The sequence below is a fragment of the Trichechus manatus genome, unplaced genomic scaffold, assembly GCF_000243295.1.
Source record: "Trichechus manatus latirostris isolate Lorelei unplaced genomic scaffold, TriManLat1.0 scaffold00040, whole genome shotgun sequence".
NCBI lineage: Eukaryota > Metazoa > Chordata > Mammalia > Sirenia > Trichechidae > Trichechus > Trichechus manatus.
In genome coordinates, this window is record NW_004443976.1 from 19205308 (window position 1) to 19233289 (window position 27982).

General features: G+C 48.8%; 1 protein-coding gene and 1 pseudogene across 1 annotated transcript in view; one reads left to right on the forward strand and one right to left on the reverse strand.

The window, feature by feature from the left end:
* ABR (ABR activator of RhoGEF and GTPase) overlaps positions 1–27982 on the reverse strand; it is a 205914-nt gene that overhangs the window by 105845 nt on the left and 72087 nt on the right. The window lies entirely within an intron of this gene.
* Positions 67–26743, forward strand: LOC111820490 (39S ribosomal protein L14, mitochondrial-like; annotated as a pseudogene).

The following is a 27982-nucleotide window of genomic DNA, read 5'->3' on the forward strand; positions in this document are numbered from 1 at the left end:
GAGTCCTCCACGAGGGCTGCCAGGGACTGGTAGCGCAGTGGGCGGCGGCGGCGGCCCCCGGCTGCCATGGCCCTGGCCGCACCATCCACGGCCGGCCCAGGCAGGGGCTACGCGGGGGCTTGGGCCTCGGGCAGGGCTGGGGAGCACCAGCAGGCGCTGGGCTCTGCACGCTCAGAGGCTGCTGGGAGTTGGGGAGGAGCACGCTGCTGTTGCCACCCGCTTAATAGCATGTCAGCCACGTCTTCCAAGCTGCTGTTTCCTTTGCCTCCTGCCTAATTCCAAGCCTAAAAATTAACCGTGGGAGCAGGAGGCAGGACGCTTCCAACTCTCCTCTCTGAGTCACCATTTTGCTTTTTATAGGGAATAAGGAGGTGGGGGCGGGCCAAGCAATGTCACTTCCTGAGCCCCTCCTCCTTGGGTACCATTTGTACACAGAGCCCAATCCCTGCAGGGGGGCTAGAGCAGGTTTTGGGGGTGGGGGTTGAGAGACTGCACCCAAGGGAGCCCTGCGCCCTCCCAACAAGGCCCTGTGCAGGACGGAGCGTGAGGCTGGCAGAGCGTGGGCAGGGAGGCCAGCCGAGCCTTGGCAGGGACGCAGTGGAACAGCAGACTCCTCAGAAGCCAGCACTTATTTCTATAATTTCAATGTAGGCCCCCTTCAGAGAAGGAGGGAAGAGAAGGCAACAGGGACCCCCCACCTCAGTGCTTCCAGCAAGATTCAGCCTCCAGAGCCCACGCACAGATACCCCCTCCCAGGGAGCAGCAGGTTGGGCCCTGGGGGTGGGGTGCAGAGGGAGCACCTCATCCCTGAAAGACCCTGCATCAAGCCCCTGGGCAGGGGTCTCTCCTGCAGCAGCATGAGGGACCTTCCCACTCCCCGCCCACCCTACGGTCTGACCTGCCAGGACCAGGGATGGAAGGCATGGCAGTGCCATTTCCAGGGCCTGGTGTTGGGTGTCCTAGGGTTGGGACCACTGTCTGGGGGGGTGGAGACGCCTCTCATGCCCACTCATCCCTGAGCAGGGGCTCAGCCTCAACTCAGTACCACACGTGGACCCCAGCAGGAGCCAGGTACCACACCGGGTACTGGAGACACACCAGTCACAAGGCCAGCCCGCTGGGCCCCACAACAGCCTAGTGAGGGCAGCGGCGGTCTTGTAGCCCCTGTAGTGCCCAGCAGCCACACCTACTTGTTAAATATCCCCTGAGCATCTCCTGGGCATCAGGTCCTGGGCTGGGCCTCCTGGGAACTTGCCCAGTGTGATGGGAGGCTGGCTGGGTCCAGCCCAAACACACACTCATCTGCCTGTTTCATCGTCTGCTCAGATACCACTTCCTCCAGGTTGTTCTCCCTGAGGTTGAATGAAGTCAGGCACCCCGGCTCAGAACCCCTACTGCCCACTGCATATGGCCTCCTGGTGCCCTTGTTGACCTGTTCTTTCATCCCTGAGCCCCTAGAGCAGGAATGGGATGTCTCAGTCATCACCATGTGCCCAGCACCCACAGGCCTGGCGTGCTCTCTGGAAACGTGTGTGGAATGAATGAGCGAGCAGAGGAATGCACGTCAGGCTCAGGTCTGAGATGAGCCAGGCCCGAGAGCCAACTTCTCTGCAAGGGCCTGGCTCCTGCTCCAATATACACACCAGCCCCCGGGCAGCCAGCAGCCTGAGAATGGTGTCAGCGGGTCACCAGGGCACCCAGCCACGGCCATGCTCAGGCCAATCTGGCCCTTTGGCAGCAGAGAGCCTCCACCAGCCTCACTGCACCTGCTCCTGCTGACTTCCTCTCCCAGGCCCTGCGTGAACGCCCCATTAAGCCATCAGGGAATGTGGGCTATTTTTTTCCTCAAAACAGGCATGCAGAGAAGAACCACGGGACCTAAGCACCCCCTAGCCACTGGGATGTGTACATGCCATGCACCCTGGAAATAGGGCCCCTGTCCTGGAGGCCACCTGGCCTGTGACTGGGGCTGACAGGGGCTGGACCATTTCTGGTATTCCAGGTTGCAGGAGGAAGAGAAGCTGTAGCATCTGGCCCACTGAGTCTGGCACCATGAGGGGCCTAGCTGCTTGGTGACCCTACTCCCTTGGGAAGGAGCCTGGGTGGTACAAGCGGTTTACGCTCGGATAGTAACCCAAAGGTTGACAGTTCGAACGCACTCAGTGGTGCTGCAGAAGAAAGGCCTGATAATCTGCTTCCATGAAGATTACAGCCAAAAAACCCTATGGAGCTCTGTTATACTCTGTAGCTCATGGCGTGGTATGAGTCAGAATCGACTCAAAAGCAACAGGCTTGTTTTTTTGGCGTCACTCCCTTGGGAGAAGCACAAGGAGGGAAGGGAGACATCACATTAACCTGCCTTCTCCCCTCCAGGTGATTCCAGGCTGCCCTATCAACCCCTGGGGTCAAGACCCAGGAACAAGCTACAGTGGACCCTGGCCTGGCTAACAGCTCAGATTCCAGCAGGCCATGCTAAGTCTCTCACACGCTGCCCAAGCCCCAGGAGTCACAGACCCAGAACCCTCCCTCTTGAGACATTTTCCAAGGGCAGGGGTAGAAGGGACGACAGGAAGGGTGGTATAGTTCACCTCCCTGCAGAGCCTGGCAGGGCCAGGGACACGGCAGGGCAGTCGGTCTCTGCCATGCTTCCCCCACATGCGCACGCTTCATCGTTACCCAAGAACAGACCATGGACCTGCACCTCCTGCTCCTCTTGACCTAACTACATCCCTGTGAGGCAGTTCTTATATCCCCATTTTACAGACCAGGTCACTGAGTCTCAGTAAGATTTGCCTAAGGTCATAGAAAAGCTCTGAACCCAGGTCTGTCTGTCTCCAAATGCCATCCTTTTCCCTCTGAATCTCCCTAGGCCTCCAGAGAAATCTCCTACAGCCCTCCTTGTCGGGGAGGCTGACCAAGGAGGGGAGGGAGGGGCGGCTGAGGATGAGGGGCTGGACACAGTACAAGAGGAGTTCCTCCATCTCAGTGGGAAAGTGCCCACAGAGCTGTCTGCAAATGTTCGTAGATACTGCGGTGGAGTATCTTCACTCATGTCCCCTGTAAAACCTTGAAAGCCAAGGAAGCCAGTCAGAGGCCCAGGAGATGCCTACAAGGAAAAAGGATTCAAGATAAGATGAAAAACCAACTTCCAGAGAAATAAGGAACCCTGAGGACTCAGGAGAATGGAAAACCCACCTACAACAGCCTTCAGTCCACAAAAGGCCACAGATAGGAAGCCTGGGTGGACTGTGGCTTGGCCACTGGGTCTCGAAAGAGAGAATGCACAGCAGGCTGTTGGCAGCCAGTGTCCATCTGCCCTCCTAGTAACAAATCCCATTCTATTTGGGGTGGCAGTACTCCCAGTGTCCATCTCAAAGACCACTTTTCCCAGTGGTGTGGGCCATGTAATTAAGTTCTGGCCAATGAGATGTTAAGTGGTTATGCGTGGAACTTCATGGAAGGCTGCTAAAAGAGATTGATTTAGCTGGAAGGTACACCTTTATCCCTCCCTCTACATATTTCCTCCTCCTGTTGCCAATTTGGAAAGCAAATGAGATGGCTGGAGCTTCAGCAACAATATTGAACCATGAGGTGACCTTGAGGATGGAAGCCAGGGTTGAAGATGGCTGAGCAGAAAGCTAGGGCCCTAAGTCCCTGCTGGAACCATGAAGCTACCATACCATCCCCAGGACTGTCTACCTCTGGACTTCTTTCCATGAGAGGGAAAAATTCCTATATTATTTAAGCTACTGTTGTTTAGTTTTTATGTTATATGCAGTCAAATCTAATTATAGCTGATCTAGATGGTTTCCCTAATGTCTCTGTCTGGGTACTTTTTCTACTGCCTTCACCGTCCCTTCTCAGTCTGCTTGGTGGGATCCTTTCTCTGCTCACCCCTTAACAATCAATGTTTCTTACACATTCATGCAATGGGATACTGCTCAGAAATAAAAAGGAACAAACTACTGAAAAAGGCAACATTATGAACGAGCCTGACAAACAGTATAAAGAAGCCAGACACAAAAGAGAACATCCCATATGATTCCATTTATATGAAGTTCTAGAACAGACGAATCTAATTTATGGCTGAAAAAAAAATAGTGGTTGCCTCTGAGGATGGGCTGGGGACAGGGATAGACTAGAAGGGGCATGAGGGAACATTCTGGGATAGTGGAAATGTTCTGTATCCTGATGGAAATGTGGGTTACACAGGTGTGTGTATTGATCAAAATGGTACCTTTAAGATTTGTGCATTTCACTAAATATTGAGCTCAAGTTAATGACATACAGAGTCCCTGGGTGGCGCAAACAGTTAAGCGCTGGGCTACTACCTAAAAGGCTGGCAGTTTGAGCGCACCCAGAGGCACCTCAGAAGACAGGCCTGGTGATCTGCTTCTGAAAGGTTACAGCCTTGAAAACCCGCGGGGACATTCTACCCTGCACACGTGGGGTCGCCATGAGTCAGAATCGACTCAGCAGTAACTAACAACAGTTTATGATATACATGCTGCCGTGTTGAGGTGAAGTGTACAGATGTCTGCAACTTACTCTGAAACACATAATAAATAAGACAGATTGACGATGGACAGAGATGGGTAGATGAGCAATAAGACAAGTGTTGTAAAATGATAATTGTATACTTTAGATGGTGGGTAAATGGGTGTTCACTGTACAATCCCTTCACCTTTTTGAATGTTTGAAAAATTCATAATAAAAAGATGAGAAAATATTGGCATTCCCCAGGCTTCTGACACCCCTGCTCTACTCCCTCCCCCAAATCTTATTTACACTCCAGGGAGACATCTGGGCTGCAGACCCGTCTCTCTGATTGGTCCCTGGACATCTCCACCAGGGTGGGGGCCCTCAGGAACCACAAACTCAACCTTTTCTTGAAATTTATATACCAGATCATGCAAGTCAGAAACCTAAGGGTCATTCCAGATTCCTCCCTCTCCCTGCCTCTTACCCTTTACACCCTGAAATTTTCCCAACCCCCTCTGCTCCCCACCCTCGACAATTCCAACAGTCTCCCCCCACACACAGCAGCCAGAGTACAGATCTGATAATGTCTCTCCCTGTTCAAGATGCAGCAGTTCCCCATCCACTTCAAGGGTACAGCCCAAATTCTTCAGTACCTGCCTTCACTTTTACAGGGCCATATTCTGCAGCCCTGTAATATCAGACTTCTTCTAGGCCCTGTAGTAGGTTGAATAGTGGCCCTCAAAATGATATGTTAAAATTCTTATTCCCGGTATCTATGAATGTGATCTTATTTGGAAAAAAGGGTCTTCGTAGATATAATTAAGTAAAGGATCTTGAAATGAGATCATCCTGGATTATACAAGACAGAGAAGACAAACACAGAGAAGCAGGCCATGTGAAGATGGAGAGAGACTGGAGTGGTGCTGCCACAAGCCGAGGGACACCTGGAGCCTCCAGAAGCTGCAAGAAGCAACAAGGATTCTCCCCTAGAGCCGCCAGAGCTCCAGAGAGAGTCCGGCCCTGCTGACACCTTCATTCTGGACTTCTAACCTCAAGAACTGTGAGAATAGATTTCTGTTATATTAAGCCATTGAGTTTGTAGTCATTTGTTATGGCAGCCCAAGAAAATTAATACAGACATGATGCTGTTTCCCACCTCTGGGCCTTTGCACATGCCGTTCCTGTGCCTGGAACACCCTCCCTCACCCTTTGTCCACCTAGTGAAATCCTATTTAGCCTTCAAAACCAGCTCTGATGTCCCCTCACCTATAAACTTCCCTGTCTCCATCATATTATGACAATATCTGAATATATAAAGCACTTGTACAAACCAATGAGAATACTTCCATTTCTTTAAAGGAGTAAAAGAAATAAAGAAAAATCTTAAAGAAAGACAAATGTCCAATGTACAGATGAAAAATAAATGTTAACCTCACTTTTAATCAAGAAAATGCAAACTGCCTTTTTTTCTTTTCTTTTCTTTTTTTCCTACAAGTTTTCCTATCAAATTGGCAAGGATTAAATAATAATAATATCATCCAGAGTTTTCAGGGAATAGGCACTCTCAAAACCTCTTAGTGGGTATATAGAAGCAGCACGACTTTTCTGAAATCAATCTGGTAACTGGCATCAAAAGCTTTAATAGTTGGTATCGTTGGTCCAGCTTTTAACCCAGCAGAATTTAAGAATGTGTTTTAAGAAATGAATTATAAATGTACATAAAAATAAAGTTACAAGGTTATTAATCACAGGGCTGTTTACAGTTGTGAAATATTAAAAACAACCCGAATGATTAATTACAGGAGACTGGATGAGTAAATTATGCCATTTCTACAAGATAGACTACTATGTAGCCATTAAAAATTATATGAATGATGTACATCATCTTATTAAGTGAAAAAGGAGATTAATAACAGTATGCCATCATGTTTGAAAAAAATAAAAATATTTGTTTATGTATAGAATAAATTCTGGAAAGCTACAACACAGAACTATTATACAGCATTCAGATTCTGGGAATTTCGGAGAAATTAATTAATGGTCCCTGCTCTCCAGACACTAGCAGACACTGCTTGTTTTCTACCCAATATCCATCTTCCCTTCTTCCCTGCTTACATCACTCTGATTTTTATGTGAGGTGGCAATGGCCAGTCCCAGGCAAGATACCTACTTTCTCTGCCTCTCTTACAACTAGGAGTGGCCATTTTGCATAGTTCTGGCCAATGAGACACAGGTGAAGTGTTCTGGCATCTCTGGCAAGCCTTTAACTTTGATGATAAAAAAGGGACTTCTTGCCTTAAACTCACATGTGATGACTGGAGCCACAATAGCCATATTGCTGCCATGAGGAAAAGGTCAGAAAAGAACAGAGAAATTTCACTGTTATGTTGAGCTGCTGAGCCACACTATCAACAATCCACTTTACTTCCTAATAAGTGAGAAACATAAGCCCCTATACATTAAGTTTTCTGCTACTTAAAATTGAGCACATTCCTAAATGATATTTTACAGCCACTTAGAGGAAGGTGTCCAATAAACAATAAAATATCCAAGATGCTACGACAGAAGCACATCATAGGCACAGCAAGGCAGAGAGGAGGGAGTGGTCAACAACTGGGGTGCAGGGGTGGCTGGAAGGACTTAGGTGACAATGCAAGGGAGGAAGTTTATCACTGTGGCTAAGAGCAAGGACCCTGGGGTCAGACAGCCTTTGTCACTTAAATCCAGACTCCGTCACTTCTTAACCTCTCTGTGCCTCGGAAGAGTGCCTGGCACAAGGCAGCCACTGTGAATAGATCTTGGTTGAATGAGTGAATATGAAAGGGGACAGACAAAGAGACTGAGCTCATGGGGCTGCTTTGGATAACGCACATAAAGCACTTCACACATAGTAAGCACCCAATAAATTTGAGCTGCTATTATTAATATTATTAATTGAATCTTGAAAGATGCGTGGGTGCTTGCCAGGCGGACGAGGGGCGGGAGAGGAGTTCTAGGCAGAGAGAAGAGGCTTGGCAAAGGCACACAGTATGAAACAGCAGGGACCCTTCAGGGAACTATAAATAGCCTGGCATGGCTACAACACTGAGTTAGCGGAGGGTGAGGTGACAGATAGTGCTGGAGAAGTGAGCCCAGAACAGCTCGCCGAGGCCTTTGTAAGCTGTGCTGAGTTAGGCAAGACTCAGAGGGGACAGCTAATCTAGCCCCATACCCTCTGCGAGGTCCTGCCAGCCACCACGCTGCTGGATATCACTAACTTTAGATAATTCCTCCTCTGCTGAGTTATATCGCCAGCAGAAGTCTTGTGACTTCCCAGATCTCCTAGGAGCCACCCAGATGAGGGACTACAGGTGAATACAGGTAACGTATTCTAAGCTTGGAGTTCCTGGCTGGCACAAACAGTTAAGCACTCGACTACTAACGGAAAGACTGGAGGTTCAAATCCACCCAGAGGTACTTTGGAAGAAGGGCCTGGCAATCTACTTCCAAAAAATCAACCACTGAAAAGACTATGGAACCCAGTTCTACTCTGACACACATGGGGTCTCCAGGAGCTGGAATCAACTTGACGGCAACTGGTTTTTTCCAAGCCTGTAATGGAGCCAGAGGGCTCCAACCAGATGACGGGACATGAGCGCTCCAGCCGTAGGATCCAGTGACAGAACAGCCATTGGGACCTCGGACATGATCTTTCTGGGCAATGCAGAGAGGTGTCTGTGGGAGGTGGGCTCAAACCCAAATGACAAGCCCTCATTTCTACCACCTTAAGCTCTGAGATGTGCCAGGGGGAGGAAGAGGCATCCAGATGGCAGGAAACACACAGCAATCAAGCTGTTTAAAACTCTCCCCTGACACTGTCCAGCACCAACAACCAATGGACAGATGAGAATACAACCTGGTGCCCCCCAAGCCCCCAAAACACACTGAGGGAAGGTCTGGGGGCCTTCCTACCTCTTCCTGGACACTCTACAAACCTGTGGATACAGGACAAGTTACGTTCCAGGTGTGGACTGGTTCTGTCCTCCCAGCAGGGGTGGCACAAAGGCTGATATTAGGTGACGATTTTTTGTTTTTTGCCTCTGGCACTGGGGGGTGAGGTGAACCTTGGGAGAACAGCCAAGGGAAGCACAGTCCTTCCTGACTCCCCAGCTTTCACCATCATACCTACTTGGCTCAATACCTACTTGTTATGGCTCAAATTGTGCTCCCAAAAAGATACGTTTAAACATTTTTTTTTAAATTGTGCTTTAAGTGAAAGTTTACAGTTCAAGTCAGTTTCTCATACAAAAATTTATACACCCATTGCTATGTTACCCTAATTGCTCTCCCTATACTGTGACAGCCCACTCCTCCTTTCCACCCCAGACTTCCCGTGTCCATTCAACCAGCTCCTGACCCTCTCTGCCTTCTCATCTCGCCTCCGGACAGGAGCTGCCCACTTAGTCTCATGTATCTACTTGAGCTAAGAAGCACACTCTTCACGAGTATCATCCAAAAGGATATGCTGAAGTCCTATCCTTCAGTACCTGTGAATGTGACCTTGTTGGGAAATAGGGTCTCGGACGATGTTTTCAGTTAACATGAGATCATACAGGAGTAGGGTGGGTCCTAATTCCATCTGAGTGGAGTCCTTGTAAAGGAGGAGAAGAGGCACAGACAGGCACATGGGGAAGACGGCCATGGGAATATGCACCTACACGCCAAGGAACGCCAAGCAACCTGGGGCTACTGGAAGCTGGAAGAGACCAGGAAGGATCTTCCCCTTCTTCCGCTAGAGGCTTCAGAGAGAGCATGGCTCTGCCAACAACTGAATTTGAGCTATTAGCCTCTGGAATTGTGAGACAATAAATTTCTGTTGTTTAAAGCCACCCACTTTGGGTACTTTGTCACAGCAGCCGTAGCAAGCTAATACACCACCGAAGCAGCATCAAAAGTTTGTATGCCACCGTGTGCAATGCACCACACCTGGTAGTGAGGGACAAATGGGGCACAGACTCTGTTCCCATCCTCCAGAGTCTTCCAGTATGGTCATCTTCATACTCTGCTGTCATCTGTGACTCTGTGCCAGGTACTAGGCTGTGCACTACTTCGTTTAATCCTCAAAGTAACCCTTTGATAAACAAATCTTACACACATTATGTTGAGTTCTTATACATGCTACAACATGGATAAACCTTGGAAACATTATGCTAAGTAAAATAAGTCAGACACAAAAGGATAAATATTGGACGATCCCACTTACATGAAATATCTAGAATAAGCAAATGCACAGAGACCAAAGTTTAATTAGTGGTTACCAGGGGGTGGGGGAAGGAAAGAATGGGGAGTTATTGTTTAAGGGGTATGGAGTTTGTCTGAGGTGATGAAAAACTTCTGTAAATATAGTCATGATGGTATCACAACATGGTAAATACAATTAATGTCACTGAATTCTATACTTAAAAATGGTTAAAATGGTAAACACTTTGTTATACAGTAAAACCTGTGAAAGCCGGAACCTGTGTTAAAGTGGAAATCTGTCAGAAAAGGGAAACTCAAATATTTTCCATGAATAGAGTCGAGTTGATCCCTACTCACAGTGACCCTATAGGACAGAGTAGAACTGCCTCATAGTGCTTCCAAGGTTATAAGTCTTTACGGAAGCACACCGCCACATCTTTCTCCCATGGAGCAGCTGGTGGGTTCAGATTGTTGATCTTTCAGGTAGCATCCAAGCACTTAACCACTGCGCCACCAGGGCTCCTTATAGAGAGCAATAGAAAAGTGGTTAGACTACACCCTGACGAAGGTGGAAAACTTGTGAGACCCGGAAAAATAAGGCAGTCCCGTCGAGTTCCGGCTCTCACAGGTTTCACTGTATATACCTTGCCACAATAAAAAAAATTAAAGACCCAAAACAGCAACAACAATGAAAGGATGCTGATAGAAGATCACAATAGCTGATTACCTGGCAGTGGACTGTGGTGAATCAGTGGGTGTTGACTAGGAAGAGGCATGAGGAAGCTTTCCAGGGTGCTGGGAATGTTCTATATCTTGATCTGGGTGGTGGGCATACAAGTATACACATGTAAAAGTTCATTAAGCTGTATACTTTTAAAAGTTTTTAAAATTTTAAAACCAAGTAAGTAGTACCATTATGAGCCTCATTTACAATGGAGGAAATTAAGGCTTAGGGAGTTAAGTTACTTGTCCAAGGTTTAACGGCCGTTAACTGGAAAATTGGATTAAAACACAGTCTGACTCCAGAACCTGTGCTCTTAACCATTATAATATGTAGGGTCCATACAGAAAACAAAAGAACGTGGGATGGCTGCTCTCAAGGGCCCATGAGTGGAAGAAACAACTTGTGTCAAAGGAATTTGGAAGAAGAGGTCTGTTCAGAGAAGGGTCTGATTATACCTCAACAGAAGTGAGATGAGGAATGAAGGAGGCATTCCCAGCAAGGGGAGACTGTCGCAAAGACCCGGGGGCAGGACTGCACACGGTTTGTTCAGGGCATCCATGAACAGACAGGTGTAGCTGAAGCTGAGGTCTGGAGAGCTGAGTCTGGACTGGAAATACAGATCTGGGAGCCGACAGACATGGAACCAGCCAACGGAAGCTTTGCTGCCACTGCTCAGGGACTGCCCCTTTCAGACCATGCTCTGTGGGCTGATAGGAGCAGGGATGGTGTATCAGGTACAAACAACCATTCCACCTACAACAATGTCATTATCTTCGACGTCACTTGAAAAGGGCAACTTTAGCACCTGGACCAAGTGTTACAGAATAAGAGATGGAAAATGGGCTGAAACCAAAATGCACCGTCCCTCACAGTAACTGCCCCCGACACCAGTGCTCTGGGGAGTGACAAGGTCAGAACCATGAATCAACATTCAAGCACCAATCAGCCCTCACACCCAACACCTGAAGGGGAGGTGTGTCCACTGGGGAGTCTTCTAGTCAAAGCACGGTAAATTCTCAGTCCTCACTCAACTTGTTAGCAACATTCAAGATGGTGGGTCACTTCCTCCTCCCAGAAACTTGGTTCATTTGTCTTCCAGGACACCACAGGTTTTTCTCCTCCCTCACCTAACACTCCTTCTCAGGCTCCTTTGTTGGTTCCACCTGGTCTCCTCAATCTCTTAATGTTGGAGTGCCCCAGGACTTGGAGCTTGGACCTCTTCCCTACCTTCTCTTATCCTCTCAATGATCTCATCCATTCTTGTGGTTCTAAATACCATCTACATGCTGATTTATATTTTCAGCCCACATCTCTCTTCTGAACTCCAGACTTGTTGATCCAACTGCTTACTCAACCTGGATATCTAATAGGCATCCCAGAAGTAACATGTCTAATCAAAGTCCTGATTCACCCTCAAACCTGCTCCCCCCACAGCCATCCCAGCGCAACTAATGACAACTTCAGGCTTCTAGATGCTCTGGGCCATCTTTGGGCCCTCTGTTTCTCACACCCCACATCCCATCCATCAGAAATTCTTATTGGTTCTAGCTTCGGAATACACCCAGCACTCAATCACTTCTTATCTCCACTGCTACCACCCGGTCCAAGCCACATAAATTCTTTCCTGCTTTAATGAAATATCCTCCTAAGTGGTCTCTCTGCTTCTTCCCTTCCTCCTACAATGTATCCTTAACACGGCAGCCAGTGTGATCCTTTTAAAACATAAGATCATGACTCTTCTGCTCAAAACCCTCCAAAAGCTCTGTCTCAGAGTCAGTGCTTGCCATGACTACTGGGGCCCTCTGTGATCCACCCTCCATGCACCCCATCCATACCTCAACTCCTACCACTTTCCCACCGATCATTTCACTCCACCCCAGTGGCCTCCTTGCTGCACCTCAGACCCCTCATTCCCCTTAAGTGCTGCACTGGCTGCTCCCACTGCTTGCAGCTCACCTCCCCTGATACCCTCATGGCCAACCATCTCACCTCCTCCAAATCTTTGCCAAGAGTTAGTTCTCAATGCATCTTCCAAGAGGGCTCTGGGGTTGGAATCCCCGCTGGGCTTTCTCTGGGTCTCTCCTCAGCAGACCAGACCTTTTGGAAGAGTGTGCCTCCCGTGTCACCTCTGTTTCCTCCTCCAAGGCCTGCAGTGACCCTGTCGTGGCCGGCACACCCCGTTTCCTGTTACCATTCCCTCTACTGAGAGGTGCAGATTTGCCCTGTTTTCTTCAAATTCCTGAAACTCCCCCAAACTCCTCCTTAAACTAAGCTGGGTCTTCCCCATATCCCCAGCAGGCCTGGACACTAGCTAGACTCAACAGTTTGGGTCAGTTCTGAAGCTGATAACACCTACAGTGACCTTCATATCCTTCACACACAAGCCAATGACACAGCCCCCGTGGCCCCCTCAGCTGTCTGACCATCCTTGGCGTTTGTGGAAACCAAGACTGCAAGGCAGACTCAGAGTACTGGGCCTTCTCCCTCATGCCAGAGCTGAGCTGCTACAGAGTTGGAGAACTGGATTTGAACCTCAGCTCTGCAGATGATTAACTGCCTGGCTTTGGGCAAGTCACAGCTTCTCTGAGCTCCAGATTTTCGTCTGTAAAACAGGGATTACAATACTCATATCCCAGGGCAGTTGTGAGCATGACATTAAATAACATAATGTAGGCTGAAGAACTTGGCACAGGATCTGGGGCAGAGCTGTCCTCAGTACAGATCGGCTGAATCTGAGTTGGAGCCGTGAGGGATCAGGGGAGTGGAGCGGAAACCTTCAAGACCCAGGTGAGCCCAGTTGACCCAGGACATACCATTGTGAGCTCCTCAGTTGGGGTCCCACACCAAAGTGAGCTGTCCAGCATCTTTTCTGTGAGACACCCCCTCCTTCTCAAAGTCCCATGCTCTACGATGAATGGAAGACAGGGTAGGGAGCCAGGACAGCAAGCAGCGGTCAAGGGCGTGAGCTTTGGAGTCAGACTCAGGTTCCAATTCCAGTGTTCCATTCAACAGCCATGTGACCTTGAACAAGCTACATAACCTTTCAGAGTCTCAGTTTCCTCATCTGTAGAATGGGGATAACAAACAATGTCTATACTCACAAAGTTTTTATGGGGTTGCAATGAGGGAATACATGCAAGGTAAGGCACCTGCTCCAGGGCAAGTACTAAATGAACAGTGGCATTATCAGTCCTGCTTTGTCTTCTTCCAGAGCAGTACCCTCAGGGACCTCCTACTCCTTAAAAAAAAAGAAAAGAAAAAAAAAAACAGGGCTTTGGCAACTTACAACTGAGTTAGGCTACCTTGGGGCTCTTGCTGTCTGAGGAAAGGAGTGTCAACCAGTTAGCCTACATTCAGTAGGTTCAGTATCAAGCAAGGCATCCTGGACCATCAGAGTAGTTTAAATCTGAAGCTTTAAGACACCAGTTCCACCCTTGGCTGCACACTGGGATCACCTGGGGAGTTTGGAAACTACTGATGCCTGGCTCCTACTCCAGAGATTCATACTGAATCGGTGTGAAGTGAGGCCTGGGCATCAGGACTGTTAAAAGCTTTCCAGGTAATTTAATGTATAGTAAGGTAAAGAACCACCTGTTAAAGACAAGGACCCTGAGGTCATATCCCTTAAAGTCCACACGCACTCTGAGACAGGCCTTTGAAGCCAGGTGGTATGAGATAATAAATTCACTAAGTACCGAAATTTACTTCTAAGAGGTGGGGCTTGAACTAAGTCTTGAGGGACTGTAGGGTTTGCCTGGGAAGAGAGGGGAAGGAGGCAGCACTTAATTCCAAGACTGGTCACCTGGGCAGCCCTGGCTTCAGGACAGAAAGGGCTTTGCTTTGGTCTAGAGTGTACACCATGGGCTGGCAGGGTCCCAGCCTTGACATGTAGCAGCCCCTTGCACCACAGGACAGCCTGGAGCTGGGGCACTAACCCAGCAAACGGGCCACTGAAAGACAGGGCAGCTGTGATCAGGCAGTTCATTCCTGGAGGTGCAGCTAGCTTAACTGGAGTTCTTGCTCTGGCTCCGCCCACGCTGCTGGGAACAGACTCAAGGCCCCCAGCGGGGGTGCAGCAAGGCCTCTCTGGTTGCCATGGAGACAGGATCTGAACATCCACCTCCAAGATCCCGGGGGGAGGATGGAGGGGGGGCGGTTGGGAAGCAGAGACCGAGACCGTGGCTGCCCATGGCTGCCCAGAGAAGCCGAGGGCTTGGAAGCCTGAGACAAAGGAACTGTAGGTCTTAGGCACCCACAGCAGGGGCCAGAGGGGCAGAGGGCAAGGGGATAGGGGCTTGCCAGCGGCCCCTAGGCAGAGAAGGGACAGTGGCCTCACCAATCTCCAGGCTCTGAGAGATGCTACTAACTGCACCATGTTTTACACACAGCAAGCCCACAGCCATGATCTCATTTTATCCTCACAATCCAAGGAGGTTGTAGGCAGAGATACATTACTCTCCCATTTCACATAGGGGAAAACTGAGGCTCAAAGAGGTTCTGGGTCTCACTCCAGGTCATCTAGCTAATGAACAACCAAGCCACCACCTGAAGCCTGCCCTTTGATCAAGTTCATTGCTCTTTGTATATATATTTAAATTATATTAAAATATATATAACATAAAACTTGCCATTTTAGCCATTTTTAAGTGTACAATTCAGTGACATTAACTATATGCACCATGTTGTGCAACCATCACCACTATTTATTTCCAAAACTTCTTCATCACCCCAAGCAGTAACTCAGTACCCATTAAGCAATAATTCCCCATACCTGCCCCTTCAGCCCACGGTAACCACTAACCTACTTTCTGTCTCCACATATTTCCCTGTTGTAGATATTTCATGTAAGTGGGTTTGTACAGTGTTTGTCCTTTCGTGTCTGGCTGATTTCACTCAGCATAAGGCCTTCGAGGTTCATCCGTGTTGTAGCGTGTGTCTGTACTTCTTTTCTCTTTATGGCTGAATAACGTTCTTTGTATTTTGACCTAATTCCCCACCACAGGTCTTAATCACTTGGAGGAAAGGCAGTTATATACCCATTTAGCATGTAATGGTTTTACGTGAATTTAATTGGTTATATTATTAATGGAATAACGGTTTCCAATGGCCAGATGACCTTGCCAAAATGGAGAGCAGAGTCAGGAAAAGCTTATTGCATGTGTAAATGAGCAACAGTCATTCAACAAACATCTCCTAAGTTATTATGTACCAGACACAGGGGCAGGAACAGACCCCAAACAGGACTGGGCAGCCTCATTCTATTACTAGTAGCCCATCAGCAATCAATGTGGTATAATGAGGCGAGCTTTGGGTCAGGAGTTGGATCTGGGTGCTGGTCCCAGCTCTACAAGACTTCTAAGCAAGTTGCTCATTCTCTTTGAGCCTCCACTTCTTCATCTGTAAAATGGGGATGACACAGCTGTCCTGTCCATTTCACAGGGCTGCTCTAAACAGCAATGAGAGATGCCAAACAAAAAATGCATTTCATAAACAGTAAAGCATTCAATCAGATTTAAAAAAAAAAAAAAAAAAAAGCTCTACAAATAAACTCGAGTTCACATTCATTCGGGTATGTGTATAATCTAGCTTCTCCACTAGGTGGCAGGAGTCTAGAGGGCAAGGACGGCCCTCTGCTATTTACTTACTGTTATTTCTGGCACGTAGGACAGTATGGGCACATAGCAGACATTGGATAATGGCTGGCTGGCTGCCACAGTCCCCTAAAAATCCTCCTAACCTCTTCCCATAACAACCAACTCAATTATTTACAATCTGGGGGCCAGGAGGCCACTCTGACAAATCCTATAGGAGTTTCAACCCTCCTTAGAGTTAACAGCTTTAACCTGCTTCCTGCTTCCCCTTTGAACCAAGATTTGATAACAAGTAATGATCCTGGACTGATTTGATTAAAGCCTCTGCTCTCCCCTCCCCCTCTTCAGATGCTAGGGGGAAACGCAGGGTGAGCAGCTAGGAGGTTACTCAAGAGAATCAAAGGACCGTTATGAGGATAACCTTCGAATCTAACCAAGTTTATCACCCGCCTGGGATGGCCTCCTCAGAACCCATCTCCCATATATGGTTTCATGAGTCCTTAGGGTATTTATGAAAAATTAAATGACTCTCAATCTAGTGCTGAGAAGTAGGAAGGGACAGTTCAGAGGACAGATACAGATGAGACATAATATAAGGTCTAGAGGTTAGCAAGACCCTTAAAGCCACCTTGCAAGTTGGTAGCAGCCAGGATCAGAATCTCGGACATTTGACTTCCACACCAGGGGCGCCCTTCAACCCCAGAGCAAATGGCTCCAAGCTCCCGCCCCTCTGTGCAAAAGTCAGCCAAGACATTCGCAACTTGCATACGTTTGCACACTTACGTGTACAAGCACCAAAACACCCCACACCTTGCTCATCCTGCCAGCAGGCCAGGCTCTCTGGCATTCGGCTCAAGTTTCTGGCTCTTCACTCCCTGGAGATTAAAAATAACTCCACTACTGAATGGGGTCATAAGAGGTTGCCTTAAAATTCATCCCTACTCCCCTTCCTCAGCTCATCAGCTCTTCTCTGCTCTCTGCCTGTGTGCACACCGCGCACGTGCACACACACAGGCACCACCAGCTCACCCCCTGCTCAGCCCCCCGACCTCTCCATTGGCACAGGCCCCCAGACCTGGCAAGCTCAGACCAAGACCACTGTGGCCTCGGGCAAGTGTGTGGCCCTGAGCTTGGTTTCCTCCAATGTAAAATGAGAATAAGAATAGGGTTGTTGTGAGGATATGATGAGGTAAATAGCTCAGCATGGAGACAGAAGATGATGATGATCTCTGCCACTTCTCCTGGAAGTCAGTGACACACAAATGCCCACAGTGCCCCAGAAGGCACCATCAGACATCGGCCACTATGCCACCAACCCCCTGGTCCCCAGTGCAGGCTCCTCAACGGCCTCCTTCACATAAACCAGTTGCCTCTGTGTGGCCGACATTACTAGCGCTCGCTACATCCCATTCTCCTCTCTCTCCAGGCACACCAAGGACTACACTGTCCAGATACTTTGCAGTTGGGCAGGACCATGTAATCCGTTCTGGCCGACAAAATGTAAGTGGATGTGACCTGTGTCATTTCCTGGCTGAGGCAGTGAAAAACCCTGCACGATTCTCCATTCTCCCTCTTCCTTTGCTGCAGTGACCATGGAGGCCATGGGTTCCAGATGGTGCAGCCTCCATCAGGGTCCCTGAGTGACCACATGGGGCAGAGGCCCTGTCTGCCTGCAATGGACCAGTGTGAGCAAGAAACAAACCTTGCTTGTGTTAACCAGTTGCCACTGAGCCAATTCCCACTCATGGCGGCCCCATGTGTGTTAGAGTAGAACTGTGCTCCATAGGGTTCTCAATGGCTGATTTTTTTGGAAGTAGATCACCAGGCCTTTCTTCCAAGGTACCTCTGGGTGGACTCAAACCGCCAACCTTCCAGTTAGCAGCTAAGTGTGTTAACCATTTACACCACCCAGGGACTACTGTTTGTGTTAAGTCAAGGGGATTTCAAGATTAATCTGTTTCCACAGCATAGCCAGCCTATCCTAACACACCCCCAACTCCTCCATGTGAGGTCAGCCAGCCAAGCCCAGTGTCAAAGAAGCTTCACACATGCTCCCCATAACCCATGAAAGAGCTGACAGTCTCTCTCCTTCTACCACCATGCTGGCCTCATGGTAAGCCACAGCCACCCTCTTCCTGTTCAGAAGAGAACCAGGAACCCAGCACCCTCTTCTGGGGGTAGAGGGGATAGAAATCTGGAATCTCCCCAAGCAAGCAGGTTGGTGCCAGGAGCGCCAACAACTCAGTGTTAGGTAGAAGGTAGCACCAGAAGGCCTCGCCTACCAACTTGGTGACACACCCTGTCTTAGGCTGGGTTCTCTAGAGAAGCAAAATCAGTGAAGCATATATATATGTAGTACCAAGTCCGTGGGTCAGGCGTTAGGCTGGAGACTTCTCCTGACTCACGTAGCTGCAGGGGCTGACAAACCCCAGATCAACATGTAAGATGGCTGCCTGCTGGCTCACAGGCTGCAAATGCCAACGAATCCCAAGATCAGCAGGCAATACAGCAGTCCGCTGGCTCAAGTCCCAACAACTGGAGGTCAGATAATGACAAGTCAGATGCAGGGACCCAGAGTGAGCAAAAGCCATCAAGCTTTGCCAGAATGTCCATATATATTGGATGCAAGCCACACCCCCGGGGAAACTTCCCTTACAATTGATTGGCTGATCACATCATAAAGGTGATTATATTGTATCACAAAATGGAGGATAGCTACATCATTACATAACTGCCAAACTACATCATTACATAACTGCCAAACCACTGAGAATCATGGGCCAATCCACGTTGATACACAACCTTAACCATCACACACCCACTTTCCCCAGGGCCGAGTCAATGGGCCCATTCCAGATGAAGCCCCAAGGCTGGCCCATTGCCGATGTATGAAGTAGGCCTAAAAGTAAACAGGGGAGGAGCAATACCAGAGACAGAGACCCTCTATGAGGTGAGCAGAAAACAAGCCTAGAGCCCACTCAGCTTCCAAAGAGGGCTTTGGAGTCACCTTCTGAATTACAAAGGCAGGTCCCATGTCCAGAGTGCCCTTCTGTTGTGATGCCAACTTCCTGGCAGAAGACAAGCCTGGCTCAGTTGTAGGCAAGGGCTGCCAGGCATTTGCCAGCTCTAAATCTAATACTCCTCCATCCAATCACAGCACCTGGGCACCCAACTCCAGGGTTTAACCTGGCCCTACACCTAACCAATGCCAGTGGGTAATGTCTTAGGGAGTATACAAAACAACCCCAGGGGTCATGGCTGAAAATAAAACTTTCCCTGGTTCTGCCCCTACCCCTCTCCCACCTCCCAAGTCCCCCATTCAGATCTATACCAGCTCCATCCTTCCACCTGGCAGTAAGAGATGCCAGCCTTACTTCCCTCAGGAAGGCAGTCTCTTCCGAGAACCATGCCCAGGAGCAGGCATGGCCCAGGGGCTGGCAGGGAATGCGGGTGGAAAGGAAAAGGTGATGTCTCAACCTGGCCCTCATAACAAGCATGGCTGTCAATACCAGGTCAGAGGGGACAGGCACTGGGTCCCCGGATGCTGGCAGCCCCTACCCTGCCCAGGGGTTTACAATGGGACCATCCGCAGGCAGGCAGACTGGCAGGATGTGGCTGGAGCAGCAATGGTGCATGGATCAATGACCTCTGCTCCCAGGAGAACCCCTGAAAGTGTCCCCTCCATGCCTGGGCAGGGAAGCATGAAGGGAGAGAAAGAAGGGGCACAGACAGCTTCCATACAAGCCAGGGCCTGGCTGATGTCAGAGGCCACATTTTTTCATGCACAGGACCCGTGGGCAGGCAAGAGCGCACACCTGTCTACTGGAAAAAATGAAATCTGGATCCCGAATGGGGGACAAAAGGAAGATTTCTGATTCTGGAGGCTTCCTCCAGCATCTGTAAGAGGAGATAGTAGTTTATAGTATTTCAGTGGCACTGGCACTGGAGTTAGCTTGCCTACATTCAGATCCCAGTTTTAGCTGTGTGACCTTGGGCAAGCTACTGAACCTCTCTGTTGCTGTTTCTTCACTATAAAATGAAGGTAATAATAATAATGGAGTCCCTGGGTGGTGCAAACTGTTTAGCTCTGTGTTACTAGCAGGAAGACTAGCGGTTTGAACCCACCCAGAGGCACCTGGGAAGACAGGCCTGGTAATCTGCTTCTGAAAGGCACAGACTTGAAAACCCTATGGAGTAGTTCTACTCTGCACACGAGTCAGAACTGACTTAACAGCAACTAACAACAACAACAACGATAACATCCATTCACAGAGCTTTTGTGACAGTTAAACAAGTTAGTTCAAGTAAAGTCTTGGAACAGTGCCTGGCATGTAGCAAGTAACGTTCATGGCTGTTATTGTTATCATTGACATTATTATTACTGTATTATTTATGTTGTTGTTGTTGTTGCCACGTGCCATCAAGTCGATCCCAACTTATAGCGACTCTATATGACAGAGTAGAACTGCCCCACACGGTTTACTAGGCTGTAATCTTTAGGGGAGCAGATCACCAGGTCTTTTTTCCTGCAATCCGCTCCCATAATAGTGGGTTCAAATCACCGACCTTTCACTTAACAGCAGAGTGTTTAACCACTGCACCACCAGGATTCCTGGGTTATTTATATGCGATATATATTGTGTAAATATAAACATATACTGCTACGTTTATATATGTCACATTATTGATACATTATAACATGATCATTATTATTTCTCCCACAGTCCTGGCTCTGGGAAAGACACCAAAAGGAAGCCCAGCTTGTGTGGTGTCTTCTCAGGGGCTGGAAGCAGCTGCACCTTGTGCAAATAGTGCGCAGTTGCCCAACCACCAAACGAGACACAAGAGAAAAGCCCACACACCATGGCACCCACCCTCCCGTTCTTACTGCCTGATCCTCCTGTGATTGCTGTCCACTCTCAGTCCTAGATCAGAGCTCCTTTCTGGGAGGCCAGAGTGCTTCAAAAGGGCTGGGCAAGCAATCCAGTTACAGGGTCAACGGCAATATCCTCCACATCTCTTAGCCAGAAGTGGCAGAGCGTCCAGCCCCCTGGAACCCACACAGGCAGGCAGGCAGGCAGGGGAGAAGGAGAGGCACCCACACACCCAGGCAGAGGTCTCCCTGGGCTCGTGCAAATGCACAGGGCCTCAGCCATCAACACACGGAAGCTCCCAAGTGCGATCTCGAGCCCCTCTCCCACTGCCTGTGTACTGCGTGCATGTGTGCGCACGTGTGTACAGACAGGCACATACACACACACCTCAGTGTGGGTTATGCAAGCTAATTCGCTGTCATCTCTGCGAAGGCAAGAGTGGTGGCAGTGGGACATTGTGATTATGAGCTGTGTTCTGGAGCCAGATTGCCTGGGCTTGAATCCCAGATCCACCCCTGACCAGCTATGTAAAACCTTGGGTAAGTCACTTAGCCTCTCTGTACCTCTGTGTCCTCTTCTTCAAAATGGGATAATAGCACCCAAACTCACAGGGTTACTGTAAGGATGAAATGAGTAAATATATCGAAAGTGCTTAGAAGACGCTTGTTGTTGTTAGCTGTGGCTGAGTCAGCTCCTGACTCATGCTGACCTCAGACACAACAGGACTGGACCATTGTGATCCACAGGGTTTTCACTGAATGATTTTTGGAAGTAGATCACTAGGCCTTTATCTCTAGTCTGTCTTATTCCGGAAGCCTGTTCACCATCACAGCAACACACGAGCCCCCACTGAAAGACAAACAGTGGCTGTGCTTGAGGTGCACTGGCCAGGAATCAAACCTGGGTCTCCTGCATGGAAGGCGAGAACTCTACCACTGAACCACGACTGTCCCCGAAAAGTGCTAAGAGTATGGAAACATTAGCTACTATTACTGTGTCCTGTAAGCTCAACTGAATCACATCTGAATACTTGCCAGGCTCTCGAGAGGCCCCACTTCTCTGGTCCTATATCTTATTTATCCTGGAGCAGTTCACTGAACTTGCCTCTGCTGAGAACTCATCTGACAATTAGTCCTAATTCCCAGAGGACCTCAAACAGAAATCCCAAACTCAGTCTACAGACAAAGTCTGGGATTTGTCAGTGTCTCAGTTGACCTCAGAGCCCTGGTAGCACAGTGGTTAAGGTGCTCAGCTGCTAACCAAAATGTCGGCAGTTCAAACCCACCAGCTACTCCATGGCAGAAAAATGTGGCAGTCTGCTTCTGTAAATATTTACAGCCTTGGAAAATCTATGGGGCAGTTCTACTGTCCTATAGCGTCAGAATCGACCTGACAACGAGTTTGGTTTTTGGTTTTTTCCACTTGACCTCACCAACTGCTTCCTGAGTTTTCCTCTGTCCACAGGCTACACCACCAATCCCCTATACCTCTCATTCTTCCCTTTCAGAAATCAGAAATAGTCTCAAGTCAACCATTCCCCACACAGAAGCTGTGTTTTCCTCTGGGGAGAGACTGTGGTGATTTTTTTCCATCAGAGGATGTATAGGGTGCATCTTTACTGGACATCTTAAGAATTCTTGATTGCAGGGGCATCCAGAATCCAAAAGAACATGGGACACAGAGCCCAAAGATTCAGGTTTAATTCCTTAGACAAGTCACTGAAACTCCCTGGGTCTCTGAGTTTGCTCCTCTGCAAAATGGGGACAGCATTACCTATTCCCCGGGGTAGAGGTAAGGATACAGTAAAACGATATGACAGTGTCTACTGCAATGCCTGGCGTATAGCAGGTGCTCAACGTATCTGGAACACAGACTTTTTAACCTCCCTCCCCATTGCAGACAAAAAATGAGAGAAGAAATCTGAACCAAGGTCTTGTGCTGGCTTGGCCAAGGTGTCTGTTGTCTAGCAAGCTAATGAGCCTTGCCAAGTGCTTAAGCAGGAAGTTCATGGCACAGCCTGGGCAGGTTTTATCGGCTGGGATTCAGAGCAGCCATATATTCTGGGTAATGGACTTCATGCTGGAACCTTCCCTTCCCCTAGAATCTGGTTTACTTGCTTAAATGCCCCCCAGCCCCAGAATTAGGCAGAAGGGCCAAGGGAGACCAAGTGCACCACACAGGCCTGGTGTGGCTTCTTGTGTCCTGCGGTCACACATGCTAACCCTGGCCAATGCCGCATGGCTTTTGGAGCAGCTTCCCCATCATGCCCACCTAAGCAGATGGCATATCTCCCGTGGAAGGGCTAGGAATACAGGTCCACCAGAGCGTGTGCCTATCATGTGACAATGCAACAAGGCGAGAAAACCACACCCTGCGACTAACTCATCCTTCTCCCTGGTTTGAAGCCAGGTGGTCACCATAGCAACAGGATCCTGCTCTAGCCTGCCAGGCAGGGCTGATGCAATTCTCAGACAGTGAGCAGCTTCGACTCAGCTCACTCAGCTCTGTTCCCACTCGGGGGGCCAGCAAGTGGGGGAGAACAAACAGAGAGGGAGGAGATGGGCACACCGCCTACAGAAATCACTGCTCTGTGCCCCAGTTCTGCTCCCTTGGATCTGAGGGATGTGGGCCCCGAAGTGAGCAGTGGAACCCCCTCCTATCTCCCTAATGGAGGGGCTCCTGCTACAGTGACTGGCTGGGACTTCTGGAAGATTCACCTCCAAGGCCTTAGGAGATCCAGGCGAGGGGGAGACAAACTTTTCCATGGGCCTCTCTACAACCACGTGGCTCCTTCCCCGCCTTCTGAGCTGCACCCCACCTTTCCCCAGCCCACAGGCAGCTCAGCTCTCAGAATTCAACAGGTGCTACTTCCCAGTTCTCTGCTCAATTGTGTTCTCTGCCTTCACAGCATTAAAGAGTCATAAATCCCTGCAAGTTAAAATATCTGTATGATATTATTGAGCCCCATCCTCTCAGATCTCCAGCCTACTCTGCAAGGTTCTCTGGCTGCTCTGGGGAATCTTATTCACTAGTTGGGGTAGGTGTGACAATAGTCCTACGGAGATGATATCAGCCAAGATGCACTCCCACCTTCATGTCCCCCACCCTCATGGAATAAGCACTCAAAAAGGAGAGGGGCAAGCCTCCCACTCCCACCCCTACCCCGCCATACACACCCTAACGGAAGAGGGAAGGAAGCCACGCTGGGACGAGAGCTTGGCAATGCCAGTGTCCCTTTAGACCCGGCGCCTACCCATGGACGCAGGGCTCTCCCTCCCAGGCTGCTGTCTTGGTGAAGATTCCTCCAGTGCCAGGAATGTTTCCCTCCTGCAGGCCCTGCTCTCTGCTCCGCCCCTACAGCCACTTCCACCACCCTCTGCTTCCTCCTACCTACCCTGCAACCAGGGCATCCACCCAATCAGGAGCTGGGCCTCTGCACAAACAGCAGCTGCCCTGGGACCTTGCACTCTGCCGTGGAGGCCTGTGCTGGGAGGAGGAGATGTGCACGTGTGCAGGTGTGCTGGTGGAGGGAGGGAAAGCACACCTCTGGGGCTCCCTCCCCTGGGTGCCCTTGGGGAGCAGTCACATTGGGTCCTCCCAGGGGTCACCCTGACAGATGTGGGAAATGATGAACTCCAGGGGCCACCCGGGAGATGGTGTTCAGCTGTGGGATGTCCCCGTAACATATCCTGAGGGAGCCTCCAGGACAGCCAAGAGAAGATGGGCACTGGTGGTAAATGTTAGAGCTGCAGGTGGCTTCCCAGACGTATAGATGAACAGACTAGAATTGAGAGGCCAGAAATAAACCCATACAGCTAAGGTCAACTGATTTTCAGCAAGGGTGCCAAGACCTCTCAACAGGGGAAAGAACAGTCTTTCCAAGAAATGGTGCTGGGACAACTGGATCACCACATGCAAAAGAATGAAGTTGGACCCCTACCTCACACCACATACAAAAATTAGCTGAAAATGGATCAGAGACCTAAACATAACAGCTAAAATTTAAAACTCTTAGAAGAGCATTGTTTAAGGGATACTGTGTTTCTGTTGGAGCCCTGGTGGCACAGTCATTAAGCATTCCACTGCTAACCAAAAGGTCCACAGTTCAAATCCACTAGCTGCTCCTTGGAAACCCTATAGGGCAGTTCTACTCTGTCCTACAGGGTCGCTATGAGTCAGAATCGACTCAACAGCAATGGGTTTGGTTTTGGGGGTATTTTTTGGTTTCTGTTTGGGGTGATGAAAAACTTTTGGAAATGGGAAGTGATGATGGTTGCACAGCACAGTGAATGTGATTAATGTCACTGAATTGTACCCTTAACAATGGTTGAAATTTCAGAATTTTTGTAATACATATTTTACCAAAATAATTTAAAAAAAAAAAAAAAACACATAGAAAAGAACAGAAAAAACAAAAACTCTTAGTAGAATAGATAGGGGTAAATCTTTATGACTTTAGATTTGGCAAAAGATTCTTAGATATGACACCAAAAGCACCAGCATCAAAAAAAAAAAAGATAAATTGGACTTTGTCAAATTTAACAACTTCTGTGCTTCGAAGGACACCATCAAGGCAGTGCAAAGACAACTCAAAGAATGGGAGAAAATATTTGTAAATCATAATATCTGCATAACCCTAGATAAGGGACTTGTATCTAAAATATATAAAGAACTCTCACAATTCAATAATAAAAAGACAATTTAAAAAATGGGCAAAGGATCTGAACAGACATTTCTCTAAGGAAGATGAACGTGGTTCCCTTTCATTTAATTGACAGATAGCTATTATGCACCTACTATGTGCTAGACACTGTGCCAGGCAATAGGGGCCTAACTGGAAGACAAAGCAATATAGCCTCTGCCCTCATGGGGCTTACATCGGTGGACAGATAACGAACAGATTTCCTTTGTGCCCGGTACATATATTAACCCACTTAGTCCTCTAACAAAGCAGGTACTCGTAGAGCCCCCATTTTATAGATGAGGAAACTGAGGCACAGAGAGATTAGGTAACTAGCCCAAGAGCACACAGCTAATAAGTGGTGGGCCAAGAATCCCACCCAGGGCAGTCTGCTAGAGACTGTACTCTGAATGACTACGTGACTTTGAGCATTATCAAAAGTGATGCATTCTACTGGGGGTCAGGGAGGACTGCTTGAGGGAGGTGATGGTGAACTAGGTTTGAAGGACGTCATCAGGCAAGCAAAAAGGGAAGGAGACTTACAGAGGCACGGGGCAAGAGTCAACATGGTGTTTGGGGAATGCTGAGGGGTCAGTTCCTAAAGCAGAACATGTAAGTGCAAGGGGGTCAAGGGGAGGGAGTGACATGGCTGGAGAAGCCAGCAAGGCCAGGCCCTCCAGGGTCTGAAGGCTATTCTAATCAGTAGGACTCCTCCCAGAGGGGGACAGGGAGCCCTGGGAGGTTTTTAAGCAGGAGGGAGACTTGATCTGATTTGGTTTCAGGAAGGGGCTGCTGTGGGAGACCAGCGGTTCTGACAGCCAGATGTGGAGCGTGGGGGAGAGAAGATGACCCAGTGCTTGCATTGGACAGCAGTGCCCCGGGGAACACCTCATACCATCACCCTCCTTGTTTCATCCTTGTCTGTAACAAGAAGGGGGTAGGTAAGGTAGGTGATTGGACACTGCTGGCAGTCAAGGGACAGAAGGAAAAGGCGCTCATTTAGGGGCACCGCATGCCTGGTGCCTGCATGACCCCCAGGCATGACAATGGGAACCCTGTGGGGACCCAAATGAAGACACCCCTCCCCACCAGCCTATGCCAGAGGGAAGGCATGTGTGCCAGGGTGCTGGCCATTGCTCAGAACTCGGTGTGGGAGTATCTAGGCCTCTGACTGCAGGGGGCTCATGAACGGAGCAGTTCTAAAGAATTGCACTTGGCTGAGTGGGAATCTGCTCCTGTCACAGGGGTTAACAGTGTCCTGTAAGAAAATAAACATCATTTCATGTTTTTTTGTTTTGTTTTGTTTTGTTTTTTAAAAAAAAAAGACTTTTCCTGAGTTTCTGTCCGGGCAAGCAGATGAAAGGTGGGGCCAGATGCTGTGTAAAAAGCTTTGGTGAATTATATTATTTAATCTTCTCAACTACAGGATAGGTTCTATTATTATCCCCATTTTATAGATAAGTAAACTGAGGCACAGGGAGGTTAAATAACTTGCCCATGGCCACAGAGCTAATTAATAGGGTAGCCAGGACCTAACTCCAGAACCAGCACTTTTATCCACCTCCAACTTCCTTTAATTGAGTGTTTTGGCTGCTTACCGACATAGCCATCATGTCCAGAGACAGTAGCAAACTTAAGATAGAGTTCAGGCCCTCATGCACAGCCTGGCTTAGTAATAACAGTCTACACTTACATAATAAATTATCTCATTTTATCCTCACACTACCCCGTGAGGTAGGTACTATGATTATCCCCATTTTACAGACAAGGAAACTGATGCACAGAGAGGTCAAGAGTCTTGCCCAAGGTCACACAGCTGCTGAGTGGTCAGGCTTGGAACCCAGGCAATCTGGCCCCAGACATTACCCTCCTTCTTGCTACCTGATTAAATGAGTAATGCTACAATACACATAGTTTTAACATGACTGGTCTGGTCTCCCAAGCCACAGTCCATAAGATGCGGCAACTACAAGGACAAAGCCACAGCTAGAACACGGCCCAGCAGGAGCAGGGAGAAGCCAACAATTGGGACAGATGGAAGGATGAGAACCGGCAGGCATGGTGGTCTCAAGTCACTGGATGTGCGGGCAGATGGTCCTGGTGTAAGCAGCAGTGCCTGTCTGCCAGACCCAGAACTATGGGGCCACAGAGCTGGATGCACGCTGGGGTGCATTCACTCCAATGTTATTTCAAACTGCAGGTCGGCCCTTTAATAGGTCATGGGATCAATTTGGCAGACGACCTTTTAGAATGGATTGGAAACAGATATCTTACCTACTAAGGGTAAGTACTGCTTTATGAACACACACACAGACACACACACACAGACACACACAGACACACACACACACACACAGACACACACACACACACACACCCCTATCTGTCTACTGTGTTGCAGTCTAAACTA